The following is a 9,428-nucleotide window of genomic DNA, read 5'->3' on the forward strand; positions in this document are numbered from 1 at the left end:
GGTTAGCCTTACTTTTTTTGCGATTTTTGGAGCCGAAAATTTCTGGTCTCCGAATCGATTTGTATGACCGTTTCTAGGCTAATTGGAACCTCAGGAACTCAAAAAACACATTAAAAAGAGCGTAGGACCAACAGCAGAGAAATGACGATGAAAATCTGCAGTTTTTTGCCTGTAACTTCTGATCCGTTGCTCGCAGCGTATTGGGACTGCGCTCGATCGATTTCTCTCGCAAAATTACGTCGGAATAGTGCCCCAAAGAATCAATCGCAGCACTTTTCAAAGTCGACGAAATTTTCGCCAAAAATCCAAAGGGGTTAGCCTTACTTTTTTTGCGATTTTTGGAGCCGAAAATTTCTGGTCTCGGAATCGATTTGCACGACCGTTACTAGGCTAATTGGAACCTCAGGAACTCAAAAAACACAATAAAAAGAGCGTAGGACCAACAGCAGAGAAATGAGGATGAAAATCTGCAGTTTTTTGGCCGTAACTTTTGATCCGTTGCTCGCAGCGTATGGGGACTGCGCTTGATCGATTTCTCTCGCAAAATTACGTCGGAATAGTGCCCTAAAGAATCAATTGCAGCACTTTTCAAAGTCGCCGAAATTTTCGCCAAAAATCCAAAGGGGTTAGCCTTACTTTTTTTGCGATTTTTGGAGCCGAAAATTTCTGGTCTCCGAATCGATTTGTATGACCGTTTCTAGGCTAATTGGAACCTCAGGAACTCAAAAAACACATTAAAAAGAGCGTAGGACCAACAGCAGAGAAATGACGATGAAAATCTGCAGTTTTTTGCCTGTAACTTCTGATCCGTTGCTCGCAGCGTATTGGGACTGCGCTCGATCGATTTCTCTCGCAAAATTACGTCGGAATAGTGCCCCAAAGAATCAATCGCAGCACTTTTCAAAGTCGACGAAATTTTCGCCAAAAATCCAAAGGGGTTAGCCTTACTTTTTTTGCGATTTTTGGAGCCGAAAATTTCTGGTCTCGGAATCGATTTGCACGACCGTTACTAGGCTAATTGGAACCTCAGGAACTCAAAAAACACAATAAAAAGAGCGTAGGACCAACAGCAGAGAAATGAGGATGAAAATCTGCAGTTTTTTGGCCGTAACTTTTGATCCGTTGCTCGCAGCGTATGGGGACTGCGCTTGATCGATTTCTCTCGCAAAATTACGTCGGAATAGTGCCCTAAAGAATCAATTGCAGCACTTTTCAAAGTCGCCGAAATTTTCGCCAGAATCCAAAGGGGTTAGCCTTACTTTTTTTGCGATTTTTGGAGCCGAAAATTTCTGGTCTCCGAATCGATTTGTATGACCGTTTCTAGGCTAATTGGAACCTCAGGAACTCAAAAAACACATTGAAAAGAGCGTAGGACCAACAGCAGAGAAATGACGATGAAAATCTGCAGTTTTTTGCCTGTAACTTCTGATCCGTTGCTCGCAGCGTATTGGGACTGCGCTCGATCGATTTCTCTCGCAAAATTACGTCGGAATAGTGCCCCAAAGAATCAATCGCAGCACTTTTCAAAGTCCACGAAATTTTCGCCAAAAATCCAAAGGGGTTAGCCTTACTTTTTTTGCGATTTTTGGAGCCGAAAATTTCTGGTCTCCGAATCGATTTGCACGACCGTTACTAGGCTAATTGGAACCTCAGGAACTCAAAAAACACAATAAAAAGAGCGTAGGACCAACAGCAGAGAAATGAGGATGGAAATCTGCAGTTTTTTGGCCGTAACTTTTGATCCGTTGCTCGCAGCGTATGGGGACTGCGCTTGATGGATTTCTCTCGCAAAATTACGTCGGAATAGTGCCCTGAAGAATCAATTGCAGCACTTTTCAAAGTCGACGAAATTTTCGCCAAAAATCCAAAGGGGTTAGCCTTACTTTTTTTGCGATATTTGGAGCCGAAAATTTCTGGTCTCCGAATCGATTTGTATGACCGTGTCTAGGCTAATTGGAACCTCAGGAACTCAAAAAACACATTCAAAAGAGCGTAGGACCAACAGCAGAGAAATGACGATGAAAATCTGCAGTTTTTTGCCTGTAACTTCTGATCCGTTGCTCGCAGCGTATTGGGACTGAGCTCGATCGATTTCTCTCGCAAAATTACGTCGGAATAGTGCCCTGAAGAATCAATTGCAGCACTTTTCAAAGTCGCCGAAATTTTCGCCAAAAATCCAAAGGGGTTAGCCTTACTTTTTTTGCGATTTTTGGAGCCGAAAATTTCTGGTCTCCGAATCGATTTGTATGACCGTTTCTAGGCTAATTGGAACCTCAGGAACTCAAAAAACACATTAAAAAGAGCGTAGGACCAACAGCAGAGAAATGACGATGAAAATCTGCAGTTTTTTGCCTGTAACTTCTGATCCGTTGCTCGCAGCGTATTGGGACTGCGCTCGATCGATTTCTCTCGCAAAATTACGTCGGAATAGTGCCCCAAAGAATCAATCGCAGCACTTTTCAAAGTCGACGAAATTTTCGCCAAAAATCCAAAGGGGTTAGCCTTACTTTTTTTGCGATTTTTGGAGCCGAAAATTTCTGGTCTCCGAATCGATTTGTATGACCGTGTCTAGGCTAATTGGAACCTCAGGAACTCAAAAAACACATTCAAAAGAGCGTAGGACCAACAGCAGAGAAATGACGATGAAAATCTGCAGTTTTTTGCCTGTAACTTCTGATCCGTTGCTCGCAGCGTATTGGGACTGAGCTCGATCGATTTCTCTCGCAAAATTACGTCGGAATAGTGCCCTGAAGAATCAATTGCAGCACTTTTCAAAGTCGTCGAAATTTTCGCCAAAAATCCAAAGGGGTTAGCCTTACTTTTTTCGCGATTTTTGGAGCCGAAAATTTCTGGTCTCCGAATCGATTTGTTTGACCGTTTCTAGACTAATTGGAACCTCAGGAACTCAAAAAACACAATAAAAAGAGCGTAGGACCAACAGCAGAGAAATGAGGATGAAAATCTGCAGTTTTTTGGCCGTAACTTTTGATCCGTTGCTCGCAGCGTATGGGGACTGCGCTTGATCGATTTCTCTCGCAAAATTACGTCGGAATAGTGCCCTAAAGAATCAATTGCAGCACTTTTCAAAGTCGACGAAATTTTCGCCAAAAATCCAAAGGGGTTAGCCTTACTTTTTTTGCGATTTTTGGAGCCGAAAATTTCTGGTCTCCGGATCGATTTGTATGACCGTGTCTCGGCTAATTGGAACCTCAGGAACTCAAAAAACACATTCAAAAGAGCGTAGGACCAACAGCAGAGAAATGACGATAAAAATCTGCAGTTTTTTGCCTGTAACTTTTGATCCGTTGCTCGCAGCGTGTTGAGACTGCGCTTGAATGATTTCTCTCGCAAAATTACGTCGGAATAGTGCCCTAAAGAATCAATTGCAGCACTTTTCAAAGTCGACGAAATTTTCGCCAAAAATCCAAAGGGGTTAGCCTTACTTTTTTTGCGATTTTTGGAGCCGAAAATTTCTGGTCTCCGAATCGATTTGTATGACCGTTTCTAGGCTAATTGGAACCGCAGGAACTCAAAAAACACATTAAAAAGAGCGTAGGACCAGCAGCAGAGAAATGACGATGAAAATCTGCAGTTTTTTGCCTGTAACTTCTGATCCGTTGCTCGCAGCGTATTGGGACTGCGCTCGATCGATTTCTCTCGCAAAATTACGTCGGAATAGTGCCTTAAAGAATCAATTGCAGCACTTCTCAAAGTCGTCAAAATTTTGGTCAAAAATCCAAAGGGGTTAGCCTTACTTTTTTTGCGATTTTTGGAGACGAAAATTTCTGGTCTCCGAATCGATTTGTATGACCGTTTCTAGGCTAATTGGAACCGCAGGAACTCAAAAAACACAATAAAAAGAGCGTAGGACCAACAGCAGAGAAATGAGGATGAAAATCTGCAGTTTTTTGGCCGTAACTTTTGATCCGTTGCTCGCAGCGTATGGGGACTGCGCTTGATCGATTTCTCTCGCAAAATTACGTCGGAATAGTGCCCTAAAGAATCAATTGCAGCACTCTTCAAAGTCGTCGAAATTTTCGCCAAAAATCCAAAGGGGTTAGCCTTACTTTTTTTGCGATTTTTGGAGACGAAAATTTCTGGTCTCCGAATCGATTTGTATGACCGTTTCTAGGCTAATTGGAACCTCAGGAACTCAAAAAATACATTAAAAAGAGCGTAGGACCAGCAGCAGAGAAATGACGATGAAAATCTGCAGTTTTTTGGCTGTAACTTTTGATCCGTTGCTCGCAGCGTGTTGAGACTGCGCTTGAATGATTTCTCTCGCAAAATTACGTCGGAATAGTGCCCCAAAGAATCAATTGCAGCACTTTTCAAAGTCGACGAAATTTTCGCCAAAAATCCAAAGGGGTTAGCCTTACTTTTTTTGCGATTTTTGGAGCCGAAAATTTCTGGTCTCCGAATCGATTTGTATGACCGTTTCTAGGCTAATTGGAACCTCAGGAACTCAAAAAACACATTAAAAAGAGCGTAGGACCAGCAGCAGAGAAATGACGATGAAAATCTGCAGTTTTTTGGCTGTAACTTTTGATCCGTTGCTCGCAGCGTGTTGAGACTGCGCTTGATCGATTTCTCTCGCAAATTTACGTCGGAATAGTGCCCCAAAGAATCAATTGCAGCACTTTTCAAAGTCGACGAAATTTTCGCCAAAAATCCAAAGGGGTTAGCCTTACTTTTTTTGCGATTTTTGGAGCCGAAAATTTCTGGTCTCCGAATCGATTTGTATGACCGTTTCTAGGCTAATTGGAACCTCAGGAACTCAAAAAACACATTAAAAAGAGCGTAGGACCAACAGCAGAGAAATGACGATGAAAATCTGCAGTTTTTTGCCTGTAACTTCTGATCCGTTGCTCGCAGCGTATTGGGACTGCGCTCGATCGATTTCTCTCGCAAAATTACGTCGGAATAGTGCCTTAAAGAATCAATTGCAGCACTTCTCAAAGTCGTCAAAATTTTGGTCAAAAATCCAAAGGGGTTAGCCTTACTTTTTTTGCGATTTTTGGAGCCGAAAATTTCTGGTCTCCGAATCGATTTGTATGACCGTTTCTAGGCTAATTGGAACCTCAGGAACTCAAAAAACACATTAAAAAGAGCGTAGGACCAACAGCAGAGAAATGACGATGAAAATCTGCAGTTTTTTGCCTGTAACTTCTGATCCGTTGCTCGCAGCGTATTGGGACTGCGCTCGATCGATTTCTCTCGCAAAATTACGTCGGAATAGTGCCCCAAAGAATCAATCGCAGCACTTTTCAAAGTCGACGAAATTTTCGCCAAAAATCCAAAGGGGTTAGCCTTACTTTTTTTGCGATTTTTGGAGCCGAAAATTTCTGGTCTCGGAATCGATTTGCACGACCGTTACTAGGCTAATTGGAACCTCAGGAACTCAAAAAACACAATAAAAAGAGCGTAGGACCAACAGCAGAGAAATGAGGATGAAAATCTGCAGTTTTTTGGCCGTAACTTTTGATCCGTTGCTCGCAGCGTATGGGGACTGCGCTTGATCGATTTCTCTCGCAAAATTACGTCGGAATAGTGCCCTAAAGAATCAATTGCAGCACTTTTCAAAGTCGCCGAAATTTTCGCCAAAAATCCAAAGGGGTTAGCCTTACTTTTTTTGCGATTTTTGGAGCCGAAAATTTCTGGTCTCCGAATCGATTTGTATGACCGTTTCTAGGCTAATTGGAACCTCAGGAACTCAAAAAACACATTAAAAAGAGCGTAGGACCAACAGCAGAGAAATGACGATGAAAATCTGCAGTTTTTTGCCTGTAACTTCTGATCCGTTGCTCGCAGCGTATTGGGACTGCGCTCGATCGATTTCTCTCGCAAAATTACGTCGGAATAGTGCCCCAAAGAATCAATCGCAGCACTTTTCAAAGTCCACGAAATTTTCGCCAAAAATCCAAAGGGGTTAGCCTTACTTTTTTTGCGATTTTTGGAGCCGAAAATTTCTGGTCTCCGAATCGATTTGCACGACCGTTACTAGGCTAATTGGAACCTCAGGAACTCAAAAAACACAATAAAAAGAGCGTAGGACCAACAGCAGAGAAATGAGGATGGAAATCTGCAGTTTTTTGGCCGTAACTTTTGATCCGTTGCTCGCAGCGTATGGGGACTGCGCTTGATGGATTTCTCTCGCAAAATTACGTCGGAATAGTGCCCTGAAGAATCAATTGCAGCACTTTTCAAAGTCGACGAAATTTTCGCCAAAAATCCAAAGGGGTTAGCCTTACTTTTTTTGCGATATTTGGAGCCGAAAATTTCTGGTCTCCGAATCGATTTGTATGACCGTGTCTAGGCTAATTGGAACCTCAGGAACTCAAAAAACACATTCAAAAGAGCGTAGGACCAACAGCAGAGAAATGACGATGAAAATCTGCAGTTTTTTGCCTGTAACTTCTGATCCGTTGCTCGCAGCGTATTGGGACTGAGCTCGATCGATTTCTCTCGCAAAATTACGTCGGAATAGTGCCCTGAAGAATCAATTGCAGCACTTTTCAAAGTCGTCGAAATTTTCGCCAAAAATCCAAAGGGGTTAGCCTTACTTTTTTCGCGATTTTTGGAGCCGAAAATTTCTGGTCTCCGAATCGATTTGTTTGACCGTTTCTAGACTAATTGGAACCTCAGGAACTCAAAAAACACAATAAAAAGAGCGTAGGACCAACAGCAGAGAAATGAGGATGAAAATCTGCAGTTTTTTGGCCGTAACTTTTGATCCGTTGCTCGCAGCGTATGGGGACTGCGCTTGATCGATTTCTCTCGCAAAATTACGTCGGAATAGTGCCCTAAAGAATCAATTGCAGCACTTTTCAAAGTCGACGAAATTTTCGCCAAAAATCCAAAGGGGTTAGCCTTACTTTTTTTGCGATTTTTGGAGCCGAAAATTTCTGGTCTCCGGATCGATTTGTATGACCGTGTCTCGGCTAATTGGAACCTCAGGAACTCAAAAAACACATTCAAAAGAGCGTAGGACCAACAGCAGAGAAATGACGATAAAAATCTGCAGTTTTTTGCCTGTAACTTTTGATCCGTTGCTCGCAGCGTGTTGAGACTGCGCTTGAATGATTTCTCTCGCAAAATTACGTCGGAATAGTGCCCTAAAGAATCAATTGCAGCACTTTTCAAAGTCGACGAAATTTTCGCCAAAAATCCAAAGGGGTTAGCCTTACTTTTTTTGCGATATTTGGAGCCGAAAATTTCTGGTCTCCGAATCGATTTGCATGACCGTTTCTAGGCTAATTGGAACCTCAGGAACTCAAAAAACACATTAAAAAGAGCGTAGGACCAACAGCAGAGAAATGAGGATGAAAATCTGCAGTTTTTTGGCCGTAACTTCTGATCCGTTGCTCGCAGCGTATTGGGACTGCGCTCGATCGATTTCTCTCGCGAAATTACGTCGGAATAGTGCCTTAAAGAATCAATTGCAGCACTTCTCAAAGTCGTCAAAATTTTGGTCAAAAATCCAAAGGGGTTAGCCTTACTTTTTTTGCGATTTTTGGAGCCGAAAATTTCTGGTCTCCGAATCGATTTGTATGACCGTGTCTAGGCTAATTGGAACCTCAGGAACTCAAAAAACACATTCAAAAGAGCGTAGGACCAACAGCAGAGAAATGACGATGAAAATCTGCAGTTTTTTGCCTGTAACTTCTGATCCGTTGCTCGCAGCGTATTGGGACTGAGCTCGATCGATTTCTCTCGCAAAATTACGTCGGAATAGTGCCCTGAAGAATCAATTGCAGCACTTTTCAAAGTCGTCGAAATTTTCGCCAAAAATCCAAAGGGGTTAGCCTTACTTTTTTCGCGATTTTTGGAGCCGAAAATTTCTGGTCTCCGAATCGATTTGTTTGACCGTTTCTTGACTAATTGGAACCTCAGGAACTCAAAAAACACAATAAAAAGAGCGTAGGACCAACAGCAGAGAAATGAGGATGAAAATCTGCAGTTTTTTGGCCGTAACTTTTGATCCGTTGCTCGCAGCGTATGGGGACTGCGCTTGATCGATTTCTCTCGCAAAATTACGTCGGAATAGTGCCCTACAGAATCAATTGCAGCACTTTTCAAAGTCGACGAAATTTTCGCCAAAAATCCAAAGGGGTTAGCCTTACTTTTTTTGCGATTTTTGGAGCCGAAAATTTCTGGTCTCCGAATCGATTTGTATGACCGTTTCTAGGCTAATTGGAACCTCAGGAACTCAAAAAACACATTAAAAAGAGCGTAGGACCAGCAGCAGAGAAATGACGATGAAAATCTGCAGTTTTTTGGCTGTAACTTTTGATCCGTTGCTCGCAGCGTGTTGAGACTGCGCTTGATCGATTTCTCTCGCAAAATTACGTCGGAATAGTGCCCTAAAGAATCAATTGCAGCACTCTTCAAAGTCGTCGAAATTTTCGCCAAAAATCCAAAGGGGTTAGCCTTACTTTTTTTGCGATTTTTGGAGACGAAAATTTCTGGTCTCCGAATCGATTTGTATGACCGTTTCTAGGCTAATTGGAACCGCAGGAACTCAAAAAACACAATAAAAAGAGCGTAGGACCAACAGCAGAGAAATGAGGATGAAAATCTGCAGTTTTTTGGCCGTAACTTTTGATCCGTTGCTCGCAGCGTATGGGGACTGCGCTTGATCGATTTCTCTCGCAAAATTACGTCGGAATAGTGCCCTAATGAATCAATTGCAGCACTCTTCAAAGTCGTCGAAATTTTCGCCAAAAATCCAAAGGGGTTAGCCTTACTTTTTTTGCGATTTTTGGAGACGAAAATTTCTGGTCTCCGAATCGATTTGTATGACCGTTTCTAGGCTAATTGGAACCTCAGGAACTCAAAAAATACATTAAAAAGAGCGTAGGACCAGCAGCAGAGAAATGACGATGAAAATCTGCAGTTTTTTGGCTGTAACTTTTGATCCGTTGCTCGCAGCGTGTTGAGACTGCGCTTGAATGATTTCTCTCGCAAAATTACGTCGGAATAGTGCCCTAAAGAATCAATTGCAGCACTTTTCAAAGTCGACGAAATTTTCGCCAAAAATCCAAAGGGGTTAGCCTTACTTTTTTTGCGATTTTTGGAGCCGAAAATTTCTGGTCTCCGAATCGATTTGTATGACCGTTTCTAGGCTAATTGGAACCGCAGGAACTCAAAAAACACATTAAAAAGAGCGTAGGACCAGCAGCAGAGAAATGACGATGAAAATCTGCAGTTTTTTGCCTGTAACTTCTGATCCGTTGCTCGCAGCGTATTGGGACTGCGCTCGATCGATTTCTCTCGCAAAATTACGTCGGAATAGTGCCTTAAAGAATCAATTGCAGCACTTCTCAAAGTCGTCAAAATTTTGGTCAAAAATCCAAAGGGGTTAGCCTTACTTTTTTTGCGATTTTTGGAGACGAAAATTTCTGGTCTCCGAATCGATTTGTATGACC

This window comes from Diprion similis, chromosome 6, assembly GCF_021155765.1.
Source record: "Diprion similis isolate iyDipSimi1 chromosome 6, iyDipSimi1.1, whole genome shotgun sequence".
Taxonomy (NCBI): Eukaryota; Metazoa; Arthropoda; class Insecta; order Hymenoptera; family Diprionidae; genus Diprion; species Diprion similis.